Below are 14555 nucleotides of genomic sequence, written 5' to 3'. Positions count from 1 at the left end.
AACACTATTTTATTTCTCAATTATTACAACGACCTCCACATTAAATAAAGTAAACAACTATTATTATATTTTCTATCCAAAAAATCTTTTCAAATGACCTAATGTTAAACATCAATTAATTAGGGATAGTTATAATGAAAGACAATTAATTAATTAGATCAATTTTTTTAGTGGGTATGCTAAGTACAAATATGACAAGTAAATTTGCATGGAGGGAGTATTATTTGTTGGGTTATTAAAAGTGATTAGGGCATCATGCGGAAACTTACAATTGCATATCATATGTTTGATAAATCAGACAACAAAAACTGATACTAAAAATATAATATTATTATATGAAAACTAATGTAAAAGAAAAATATTATAAATTGTTGAGAGAATAAATCTCCCCATAAACAAGACTCTTAAACGACAACATTGTGGATGCTATTGTGTTTTTGATATGAGAAGAGGGGTCTTCAATTTATAGAGTTCCAAACTTTTCTTTCAAGGAAAGAATAACTCAAATATGGAAGAATATTATATTTTCCTTTCAGGAAAAGTAAAAACATTTATGTTAATGTTTTGTTTTTTCTTTTAGAAAAAAATAAACTTCAAATAAGATAAGAAAATCAGGACAAAACCCTAACAATATTAAGATGGCAGCCAATATAATGCAAAACATGTTTGTATGAACTATACATTAAGCAAGAATCCAACTATAGGCTTAGAAATTAATGTAACACTTTATTCGTACACAATCAATACAATTCTAAGTTGTTATAATAGACTATAATTTACTTCATTTTCTATATCAAACCAAATAAAGCTATTATAGAGAGTCAAATGTTATTGTAAAATATGTTAATCAAAGTTAACTATGAATGAAGAGAAAACTAATTACAAAATTTTGGAATTTGGCAATAGAATTTCTTTTTCACCACCAATAAAAATGGAATAGCCAAGGCAAATCGAGCACCTAATTGCAACCGTCCATATTATGCTAATCTTGGTAGATTCCATGCAACTTTCAATTTGGTGAAACTCCTTTTTTCCCAATTTGATTGCTTCCTTTTTTTTAGTTCTACTTTTGCATGTCATGTAAAACTAAGTGTTCGTATACTATAAGTGACCCCCCTTTCCCCCCCCCCCCCCCCCCCCCCCCGGAAAGACATATTCATCGATTTAGTAATCGGTGAATCATTGACCAAAGAGTAAGCAGCCATCGCATGCATTTAACGAAAATGTCCTTGAAGACAAATAAATTAAAAAGACCCTTTCTCTCCTACAACAAAAAATGTGGTGATCAACTTTATTTTTTGCTTCAACAAGTATTTAAGAACCTCGTAAATAGTCTAGATACTTCTTGAAGCAAAAAATAAAACAAAATAGATATTATGTGTTTACTTCAAGATGTACAAATACTCAAAATAGGAGATTGAATCGTTACAATCAAGCATGTAATATGAAGAAGTATTAGGGAAGATTTCCAATTTAATTGGTCTTGGTAATAATGTCTCATTTATTACGATCTATATAATAGTCACTCTACCAACTATTTTAACTCATGTTTGCATAGGCTCAAAGTTAAAGAATTCTAAGACCTTCAACACGCCCCTCTAGCTATTAACCAATATGGATTGTGATGAGATAGTTAAAATTTCTTTGTTCTTAATTAGAGTCTCAAATTTGAACCTGTGAAAATGAAAAAAAATCATCATATAATGAATGAATTTAAATTTATTCAGATCCAATATAAATATCGAACCTCAAATGAAAAACTAAAACATAGTTTGATAGTACTGCTTCATTATTCTCTTTATTAATTTGAAGTGCCATATAACATCACGTTTTCCACTTTTGATATTATAAAATATTTTCTCAAGTTTTAAAGTGAAATTACAATTCCAATGTTAAACTTTCTTTTACTTTAAAATGTTGGAATCTTAATTGGAGGCGCAGCGTCTCGCACAGACCGCAGCTTCTTAGTTACTCCATCTAACCACACTTTTAATTGTTATATTGTGCTTTTAAAAAATCAATTTGATTATTTTTTAAAATTAAATTAGATTACAATAATTTGATATTTTAGATTAAAAAATTTAGATATTCAAAAACTATACGAAAAGTACTATAAACTCCATTTTTTTGCATATCAATATGATGAAAAAATACATCATAAAATGTTAGTCAAAATTATTATTGTTTGACTATAAAAAAAATTTATGACAATTAAAAATGACGAAAATATTACAATTCATGTAAAGGTTTTGTATTTGTAGCATCTTTCTCTAACAAGTAAACACATGCCTATTCTCCTCAACACCTTTTCTCAACATATATACCAATTCAAGTCCTTTATCATTCTTACTTAACGAGAACTTCCTTCGTCCACTTTTAATTGTTACAGTTAATTTTTTTTAAGAGTCAAATGATAAAAAAATTTGATTAACATTTTACGATATATTTTTTATCATATTGATATGCAAAAAAATTGCACTTTATAGTACTTTTCGTATAATTTTTTAATATCTAAATTTTATGTTTAAAATATTAAATTAATGTAATCTAGTTTAATTTTAAAAATTAGTCAACTTGACTTTTGAAAAGCGCAGCATGACAACTAAAAATGGATGGAGGAAGTATTATCTAACTCTTAACATGCATGATATTCTTAATTTAAATTGATTATCACTACATGTATCCTTCACTAAAATGAAACTTTCATGTTGGAGCAAGAACTAGCATGAAGGTCGACCTATTACGACAATTATGCTCAATATATTATTGTTGTAGCACAACATGAGTAATAGGGGTGTACAAAATCGAACCGAAAATCGAACCAAACCGCAAATCGAGTCAAATCGAGAAAAAAAAACCTGACTAGTGGTTAATTTGACTTGGTTTGGTATTGAAAAAAAAAAACCCCACTATATTTGGGTTGGGTTGGTTTTAACTAAAAAAAAAAAACAACCCGAGACCAAATCAACCCGATATTATATATATAATTTTAAAATTTTATTTTATACATAAAAATATTTACTTTGATATCATTTTTAAATATTTCTTATACTTTTTCATAGTTTTTATCTTTTAATATATTATTTCAAGTTTGAAAAACTTAGAAATGGTTCAATAAAGATTATAGTCCACAAATGTTGGTAATTATAATAAAGCTTAAATCAAAATCAAATTAATACTAATGCAAAAAGAAAATCAATTCAACACTAAGAATGACAATAATATTGAATATTTGTTCTTTGGTTTTACATTGGTTTAGACAATTCAAATACATAATCTAATTTTAATTTCCTTTAACATTTAGTCATGTAACTAATACTTATTAAACTTATTTTAGCATGATTTAGTACTTTTAAATTATGATCATTTTCATTATGACTTGTTAATTTGCAATATTTTTTTTACGAGATTTCATTGTTATTATTTTTTTGTTGGATATTTTAGTGTTATTACTCATATCATATTTTGTGTTATTTTCTTAAGAAACGCCTTAGATAGTTGTATTTTGATAGGACTAAAGAAATATTTGAAGTACAAGTAAATTTTATGTTTATATGAACACTTTATCAGAAAAACCCGAAAATTCGAAAAACCCAAAAAAATCCGAAAAAACACGAGGTTGAAAAACCCGAGTTATTGGTTTGGTTTGGTTTGTAGATTTAAAAATCCGACATAAATAGTTTGGTTTGATATTTGAAAAACCCCGAACCAATCCGACTATGTACACCCCTAATGAGTAATTTTAAACAAAACAAGTATAACCTGAAAATTAAAATAATAACTGTCAATTGTCATGATCGATTAAATTATATTTGTATAGAGGCTAACATTTTAATTAAAGGTATCTTTTGATATATTGAAGTGGAGAATAAATGGAGGTCAAAAGTTTTCACTTGGCGTAATATAATGCAGATGCATGATTCTCCCTTTAAAACTAAACGAGAAGCCCCAATTTCATTTGCCACAAGAATATATGTTTCTCATGATATTTTCTTAGATTTCTTTATTTGGCTAAACACATAGACATTTTCTTAAACTTGTCGATAAATTTAATTTAGACATTTCAATTACAACTTGTTTGAATTGAGTAAGTAAATATATGATATAATATTTTTATTAGATACTTTCAATTCATTTTGAAAAAAAAAATGTGTTTGTTATCAAACGTTTTTTATGTAGTTAAACTATCCATAAAATATGTCATCTCATTAAATTATATATATTAACCTCAATTAAAATATGATTGACATTTTACGACTTATCAAGGCTAGCATGTATGAATAAATAATATATATATATATATATTTATTTTTTTTATTTTTTTATTTTTTTATTTTTTTATTTTTATTTATTTTTATTTTATTTTATTTATTTTATTTTATTTTATTTTATTTTAAGTGATAAACTTATATACGAATGAGCACTTGAAAATCTGTAGAATTGTTTTTCTAAAATTTGATTAAGAATATCTAACAAAAATATTTTATCATGTGTTCAGATGTCCTTCAAAAATTCTATATAAAATTTAGTGACAAATATAAGAAGTCATCAAATAAATCAACCCTTTTTTTTAAAAGATATTTTCCTATATATCAAAGGCAGCATAATATAATATACTTTAAGACGTGTCAACTTTAGAGAATGGAGATTCATAAATAATTTTTTTAAAAAGATTCATAAATAATGAGGGCAATGACATGTAGTCCCTTTCTATATGCGGCGAATGGAAAAAACAGTTGTAAATCATAAATGCTGTTTCAAGAATCCACCTTCAATGGACCAAATTTCAATGTGCATGCTAAATAGCTTCATCCCAAATTATATTCCTATTTATATGTCATCATTTTATTTTACGTGCATTAAAAAATTAAGTAATTTTACTATTCTATTCTTATTTTATTTTTTTTGAAGTCAACTTTTCAATCAATAAATATGAATTAATTAATTTAACCAATGAACATGAATTATTTACTTAGTTTTTTATGTTGGTCAAATGTATATTTTCAAGGCTAATAACTCACAGGTATAAAATAGGAAGAGTATTGTAATTTATGCATTGATTTTATGAAATGACAAGTATTATAGACCAACTATGTATAGTAATGATGACATATAAAAATGAACGGAGGGAGTATGTGTTTTCTCTAAAAATAATTATATTAATTTATTACTCTATCCATTCACTTTTACTTGTCATTTATTCCTAAAATATATTTTCATTTTTACTTGTCACTTTTGACATATCAAGAAAATGCTATAAATTTTTTTCCATATCTTACCCTCAACATTAAATACTTATGTTCTTAAAATACCAATATCAATAATTATTTTCTTAATGAGTTTGTCAAGTCAAAATGTGACAAGTTAAATTGAATGGGGGGAGTATTTTAAAATTTTAAGATAAAATTATTTTTTACATTTTGTCTTTAATTTAATTTTTCTTGAAGATTACAAAATCCTTGATTATGATTTATTAGGTGTTATTTTTCTTTAAATTAATTTTTTTTCTACGTGTTTATTTAGATTTCTACTCATTTTTGTTGATATGATATATGTCAAATATAAATTGAGTATACATTTTAATATAGAGAGATTATAGCTTAAATTTTAAAAATGAGATAGCGATATTTTTTTATCTCAATACATGTGAAGCAAGGCTGCTAATGTGCACTTATAACTAGGGATGAATATGGTATGATATATGTCGAATATCATATTAGAATTTTTATACCGTAGTATAAATATTATGGTATTTGATATGGTAATTGATATGCATTTTAAATTATTTTGTGTTGGTAATTGTGTTGTATGTTTGATGATGAAATTGAATACCATAAAAGTACATATATAGTTATTGGATCGGGTACTGCATCAATACATATATAGTTATTAGATTGGGTACTACATCAATACACATTTATTGATCGGGTACTTTGCCGGTACATATATATTTATTGAATCGTATTACATCGATACATATATATTATTGCATTGGGTGTCATACCGATACATATATTTATTGGATTGGATGTCACTCCGCTACATATTGTTATTAGATCGGGTACCACTCTAGTACACTAACAATGGAAACAAATACCACATTGATACACTAACAATTGTATGTATGAGTTTCATGAGAGAGCCAGATTGGCTTGTTATGTTGTAGTAGATCTTGTTTATGGTATATATTAAATCAAGGCAAGGATTGGAAGTCCGGGCTATTATTATATCTGTGATTATAGTTATATATATTTGTTTTGTTAAATTGTGGTTACATGTTCATATTTTGCATAACTCAAGTATCATTAAGTCAAGATGTTGACTAAGAGTTTGATTTATTCACTGGTTTGCACTGTATTGTTAGTGTAGGTGGTCTGAAACATATTTAATAAGGGAAATTTGAGTCAAGATGGTTTAGTAAGAGTCTTGCAGGTGGTTCTAAATTGGTCGAAGTCCAGGGTGTTGGCATGAAACCTTGAGGGAGAATAGTAGACTGGTTAACAAAGTTAGTATGATCTTATATTCAAAAATTCTTTATATGGTAGAAAGAATTAGGCTAAGATATGATATGAGGTTGAAATGGCCTAGAAAGAGAAGTCGCAGCGAAAGAAGGTGGGGTGACTGGGAAGGAGGAACATCACCCTCAACATCAACATTCCCCATGTTCTATCCTTTTTCTTAATTATATATATATATATATATATATATATATATATATATATATATATATATATCATGCATGAAATACATAGAGAAGCAACTGACAAGCACATATATCATAAACGGGAAACACTAACAATCACCACCTACCCGAGATAATTTCTTTTCGAATACATCCTGATCACAATCCATGTACCCACAATTTTCTTCCCCAAGATAACACTCAACAAACATCATAATGCCAAAAATAACTAACCAAGTCCATCATTAGCCTAAACAACAGTTAACCACACATTCAACCATCTAGGCTCCGTGCCCAAAGACTTATGCATGAAACCTCCTAATAATCTACAAGATATAATATAAGTAAATACAAGTTTAACTATTCAATTAAGAAAACCTAGTTTACATGAACTGCTGAAAAACTCAGAGCATAGGCTTTTGACTCCGTGGGGGGTGGGCGCGGGGGAAGGGCGTCCTGATGAATGTAGATCGGGAATCTCTGGGGTTTAAATCCTCCTTGCCCCCAAAATCTCTTTCTTCCATGCTTCCCAAGCTAAGAGTGGCTTAAGAGAATTTTTGGAGCAATCTTTGCCCCCTTTTTCTTCAAGAAAGTGGGAAGAAAAATAACAGACGTCGTTTTATCTAGCCTCTGATTCCGTCAGCCTTGCTATAGTGGTCATGCATGCGTTATGGCGGGATGACGTCAACCCAAATTAAATTTAATTTTAAACAATTTGTCGTGTATCCAAATTTTTGTATTTCGATAATTTTTAGATTTCACATAAGGTGTCTTTGAACGGTGGTTCAGGTCATTATATAGAACAATTGTTGAAATTGTTGCAACAACTTCAAAGTTGTTATTGCAACACTCAAACAACTGATGAAGTTACGTTGTTGCAACAACCTAAACATAATTATTATAATAACTTCAAAATTTATTTAATTTATATGACAGAAAATGAGGTGAAGGAAGAACCAATGAAGAAAATAGTGATTGTGCGAAGAAGGAAGTGGTGATTATTGCAACGACAATGGATGTAATTATGGAGGAGGAGGAGGTGGTGATGGCGATAGATAAGGAAGAAGAGGAAGTGGTGGTGATGGAGAAGGAGTAAGAGGAGGAGGTTGTGGTAGCAAAGGAGAAGTTGGTGGTAACGGCGGCGACAACACAAGATCATGTGAGGATGGGGAGGGGGAGAGGTGGGAAGGAGAACTAGAACCTTTGTGTAAATAATACAATTTGAGGGTTTTAAAATTAATATCATTCACTTACTTTAAAATTGTCATATCTACTCAATAATTAAGACTTGTGTCAATTTCTTTTAATTTTGAAACTTGTTTGTCACCCTAAATTACTTTTCCCTACTTGTTTTGAAACAGAGGAAGTACAAACATTGGAGAAGTATTATATGACATTTACTCTTGAAATCAATATATCAGTATATTTTACTCCCCCGTTTAGTTTTACTTGTCGGTTCTTAAGAAATAATGATTAATATGAATATTTTTCTAAAATACTCATAATAATTGATGTATAGTCTTATGTTTTGAAAAATAAAAATATGTTAAAAATAAAAAATAAATGAAGTTTTATTTTTGAATGTTAGGACCGAAATAATCAAGTGTCATGCATAAGCTAGCAAAACAAACTTCGAAAGATCATGACTAAGAAGACAAACGAGAAATATACCAAAAGAGACACAAACATTCAATGTGGTTCGATCAATCGACCTACTCCACAAGAGGAGTGGAGCAATCCGTTGTATAAAAGTGAGTACAAAATTAGAAAGAAATATCTCCACACAATTCACTCAGAAATAAAAAGAGGTTCACACAAGTGTTAACATAACAATTGTGTCTCACAAATTCTACCCCTACACAAAAGAAATATTCTAAGCCCTATGATTACATTGTGAATGCTATCAATTTAGAAGGAATAAACATCTATTTATAAAGTCATACATATTTTCCTACAAGAAAAATGACTAGCCATATATATATGAAGAGTTTGTATTTTCCTTTCGGGAAAAAGAAAACTCAATTATGATAAGAAATAAAGATAAATATTCAACATTGAAATAGTGAACAAATAAAAGTGAACGGAGGTCCTCATGTCCTTTTTTCATTGAGAATTCAATGGCCATTAATGATAAAATTAAAGTCCTGATTATATTCCATAATTCCAATTTAATACTTCTCCTAGTTTTTTTCAAATAAAATTTACGTGTGAAAATGCTGCTAGCTGTGTTTCCAGCTAAGGTTGAGAACCAAAAAGAAATTTTTATCAGAATATATACTTAGTTATCTTCAAGAATAGAGGGTTGGAGATTTTGTTAGATTAGTTATTATTTGAGAAGAGGAGATTTGTCATTTTTGGAATAATATAAGTATTTATTTAATTTGTTTGTTTTAAATTAAAATGGTTGTCAAATTCAAATAGATGACTATTAATAGGTGTCTATTGGTGGATAAGTATGTGGTGCCTCGTGCCAAGACACTTAAAGGTAGTAGTATTTTAAGTACATGTTCCTCCCCAAAAATAGATTAGATTAAGATATAAGATTAGTAGGTTGCTGAGCGTTGTCTAATTTTTTTTGCGGATATATAGGCTTGGTAGCAATTTGGTGAACCTGCATGTTTCTCCGTTCATACCAGTTGTAATAGTAGCATTGGTCTTGTATTTTCTTGCCCTATAATTTTTGTTATAATGCCTTTCGTTTTTTGTGCTTCGGTTATAGCATATTATTTCCTTATTTTCTGAATGTTATATAATGTTTTTCCTATTATTTACGATGTTCTTTTTGTCTGTAAAAAAAGTTAAACTTGCTTTAATTTGTGTTATTCAAATCGAAGATCTTTTGAAAATAATATTTTTACTTTTATGAATTAAGGTAAAGTTCAATTTTTTTTTTTTATATATATATATATATATATTCTTTATTTTATAGATCCATACTATGAAATTTCACTAAATATATTGTTAGTATTGTTGTAAAGCCATGTAAGTCATTCAAAGCAATTTACAAAAACAAATACATATTTTAGTTAAATAATTCCTGGTCAAAGGAAATATTAATTAAGAATTCATAAATCAATGACTCATCACTAAACCTTTAAAGTAACTCCACTTAAAATCCATAATTAATCTTTAGCATCAAGACGTTTCTTCACACCTACAACAAAACTTTTCCACTTTTCCACAACATTAAGAATCCGTTATTATTTAGTTGATTAAAAATAGGTAGATCAAAATGATATTTTTATAAACAAATAGTTTATATACTTAAATGTAAGTGTTCATATATTGATAAAAGCAATTGATATGTTTTACAATAAATATTGGAAAACATCTACAAAAGCCCTAGAGTATAGTTACAAAAATATAAATCAAAAAGTATCTTTACCAAAAGATAAGATGGATGGTAGAAATTGAATGAAGAGGGTTAGATACTTTGTTTTGGGGAGAATATTTCAAGAATTTTATTTTGTGAAGAATATTTCAGATATATATTACAAAGGATATTAGAGATAAAATAGTAAAAAAATGATCGTTAAAAGTGCTTAAAAGTTGAAAAGTTATGATTTTGAGTGATCGACTTAGGACTTTTGCTTAACTTTAGTCTATACACCTACTTTTATATTTATGAAACACCGTAAATAAATCAAAATATATTTATAAACTTGTTGACCGGCATGTAATAAGTTTATCCAAACACCCTTTAGGGTGTACGTTTGGTATGGAGGAAAACAATCTCAATTTTTTCATGTTAAATTGGTTGAAATGTTTTGCAAAACCTTTTTTTTTTCAGGAATACAAGTTCCTTAAAAATAAGAAAAAATTACTTCCCGAAATAAGGATAATAAGTTTTATAAATCCAAGTTCATTATCTCCTCCCAACTCATCCAATACCCCTAAATCCCATTGCGGCCACCCCCGACCCCACTTTCCAACCCTATCTTACCCCATATAGTACTTTACTAATTTACATATAAGTGTTTTTGAGATAAAATTATTTTGCTTACTTACCAAACACTAAATTATTAATAAGAAACTAACTTTCTTCTACGAAAACATTTTCCTTTGTACCAAACGCATCCTAAGAAGAAGAAGAAGATAAGTACATCATGTAAACTTGTGCATTGTTACTGTAGATTTGGTTCAAAGGTCACATCTTAATATTGTGTTTTGAGATATAAATCTTATATTCATGGAGTAAGGTCAATCATACAAAAGAGTAATCATCTAGTTGTGTATTGATAGTGGCCACCATGAATAGTGTTGGGTTATAAAGGTGATTAGGGCGTCATGCGGAAACTTACAATTTGTAAATCATATAGTTGATAAATCAGATAACAAAAACTTATACTAAAAATAAAAATATTATTATATCAAAACTAATATAAAGAAAAACATTGAAACTTTAGAGAGAATAAATCTCCCCATAAACAAGACTCTTAAACGACTATATTGTGGATGCTATTGTTTTGTGTTAGAAGAAACAAATCTATATTTATAGAATCCTAAAATCTTTTCTTACTAGAAAAGAACTAGCTACTCCAAAACCTTTTTCTAAGAGGAAAGAATAAACCAAATATGAAAGAATATTATATTTTCCTTTCAAGAAAAGTAAAAACATTTATGGTAATGTTTTGTCTTTTCTTTTAAGGAAAAATAAATCTTAAATTATGGTAAGAAAATCAGGGCAAAACCCTAACAAATCTCCCCTTTTTGGCTGGATTTTCTTGACAAAGCTTGATCTGTCTTCTTCATTGCATGATAATCTTGTTCTTCACAAAATCTTCATCACCGTTGATTGCCATGGTTAAAAATAAAGTTTAAAACATATGGGTTAAAAATATTTTATTATTATTTTTAAAAATTGCAGCAACATGAATGTTGAAAATATGGTTGAAACTTCTTCTCCACATGTAGCTTGACAAAAAAATCTTCATTATCATCAAATTGATTACAAATTGATTTGAAACCATCTTGAGCCTTTCTTCAACCTCATTGAACCATAGGACCGTCGGACCATGGGATCGATGGACCATGTGCTCTGATACCACTTGTTGGGTTATGAAGGTGATTAGGGCGTCATGCGGAAGCTTACAATTTGCAAATCATATAGTTGATAAATCAGATAACAAAAACTTATACTAAAAATCAAAATATTATTATATCAAAACTAATATAAAGAAAAACATTGAAACTTTAGAGAGAATAAATCTTCCCATAAACAAGACTCTTAAACGACTACATTGTGGATGCTATTGTTTTGTGTTAGAAGAAACAAATCTATATTTATAGAATCCTAAAACCTTTTCTTACTAGAAAAGAACTAGCTACTCCAAAAACCTTTTTATAAGAGGAAAGAATAAACCAAATATGAAAGAATATTATATTTTCCTTTCAAGAAAAGTAAAAACATTTATGGTAATGTTTTGTCTTTTCTTTAAGGAAAAATAAATCTTAAATTATGGTAAGAAAATCAGGGCAAAACCCTAACAAATAGTTTGCATGTTAGCAACAAGAATTTAGGTACCAATGAGCATATCATGTGGATCCAAAATAGTTTATTGAGTTTCATAATATTTGCATAAGATTGAGTGATTTTTTATTTCAAAAAATAGTTTAATGACTTTGGTACAATTATATAAGAATTGACTGACTTGATCGATCATCTTTGAAATTATAAGTGGTAAAATATGACGATGATACAATGTAGGTAGGCGCGAAGCTAATAAGGGGAAAGAGGTTCAATTAAATTCCCTCCATTGAAAATTTATGCCTCCCAAATAGAATAGATAAATAAATATTTTTTATATTATATATAAACTATTGAATTCCTTAACGTAAGCAAGAAAAAAAAAATATAGTGTAGTGGTAAATGGTGTTTAAAATTGCCTTAGGTCACAAAATTTCAACTTAATGGAAAATCTTACTCTTGTATTCTATTAATATAAATTTATGACTCCGCCACCGAATGACTTAAAGAGTAACATGGCAAAACATCAAAGAGAAATTGGAGCCATTAACAAAAAGATATACTAGTAGTGTTTTGGACCCTAAACTCTAAATGAATAGATTTGGATAATCAATTGAAGTGACAAAGACCTAAGATAAATCATAGATGTATAGATATATAACAACCCCACAAAAGGAGAGAAAGGGGTTTGTTGGCAGTAAGTGGACAAGTTTATTCTTGGAATATACCATTCAACTATTGATAGTGCCATAGAGGAGTGAGTACTCATGACTACTCAATACTAATGAATAATCATAGGGACATTGACTTTATATTATATGAAGCATTGAACTTAATAGTATTGTATAATGTAGAGTAATCTCCAACTTCAACCTTTTCTTATGCTTGCAAATGAATCCTTATCAATTACTTTCCACTCCACTCTAGTATAGACTAGTAGCAATTAGCATGATCATGCTCAAAAGCCCTAGTCTTGTGACCTAACAAAAAATGGTAGGTCTTAGTATTACCTCTCTCTCGGTCCTAATTTACGTGATAAAGTTTGATTTAGCACAGAGTTTAAGAAAGATTTTTATTTTTTTAAAACTTGTCGTATAAAATAAGTCAGATGTTTATGTGACTATGAATCATTTTATTAAGGAAAAAATGAACATTTTAAAATTAAATTATTACTAAATATTAAAATGTGTCATTCTTTTTGAGATTGATTAAAAAAGAAATGAGTTATAGAAATTGGGACACATGGAATACTAGAATAAGTTACATTATGTCATTGAAAAAACACTAAATTTTGATGAACTTTTCTGTCATAAATTCATGGAAATTCAGAATTTCCAATGCAAACATTTCTGACGAAAACTCTATCGAAATTTTGTGTTTTTTTTAATTAATGAGTCCAAACTTTCAATGAGATCAAATAAATCTGATCTGGAATGCTTTCTCCATAAAATTGAATAATTGACAATATGTTGAATTAATATCTATCGATTGAAATCAATAAAATAGAATTTAACACAGGCTATGAATAAGTTTCTAGCCTGGTTCAAGTAAGCCCATTGGTCTATGGGGCGTGAGCAATGTGACTTGGATCGGTCTGTGGGCCAAATATTAAAATAGAATACTAAAAATAAGCAACTAACAAAAGAAATCCAACGATAGGGACTTTTGCTATAGCGTGAGCTGACATTTGAATTTCAATAAACAATAAAAGCACAATATATGCTACTTAATAAAAACATCAACAAAAAAAATAGATGAAATTATAAACTAAAGAATTGAAATAATTGCATGTGATTCAATAACTTGATCAGAAAATAAATAATGATTGCTTCACACAATGCTTGATATACCAAAAAAAAAAAGATCAATAATCTTTCTCCAAAACACTTTTGCTCTTCTTTGTTTCTAAATGAATATTTACAAAAAGGGGGGAAAAAGGTTGGAAGAACAAAGATAGTGAATAAAAGTGCAGTGTGTACGTTGAAAATAAAAGGAAAAATATGAAAATTGTAGGGGACGTTTGGTTTGAATATAAGTTGGGATGAGATTAGTTATGATGGGATAAGTTATGTTAGAATTAGTTATGATGAGATAAATTATGCTGAGATTATACCGTTTGATTTGTTGTATACAATATAATATGCATTGCATAAAAAAATACCCTTCACTTTATTTAGTTTTTATTTATTTTTTTGCAAGTTTTAGTATTTATTCTTAAAAGTAAAAAAAAATCATCTTATTAAGCTTAAATGTTTTTGTGTGTGCATTTCCATAATGGTACTGTATTTATTTAAGAATAAAACTTTCTTCTTATTTAGCTTAAAAATAGAATTCACATCTTAAATTTGTTAAAGCAAAAGAGGATTTATGAAAAATCAAATATAAATAAACATAAAAATTACTTAA

Source organism: Solanum verrucosum, unplaced genomic scaffold, assembly GCF_900185275.1.
Source record: "Solanum verrucosum unplaced genomic scaffold, falcon-dt-bn FXZP01000228.1, whole genome shotgun sequence".
In the NCBI taxonomy this organism is placed as follows: domain Eukaryota; kingdom Viridiplantae; phylum Streptophyta; class Magnoliopsida; order Solanales; family Solanaceae; genus Solanum; species Solanum verrucosum.
Note: the sequence above shows the minus strand (reverse complement) of the source record.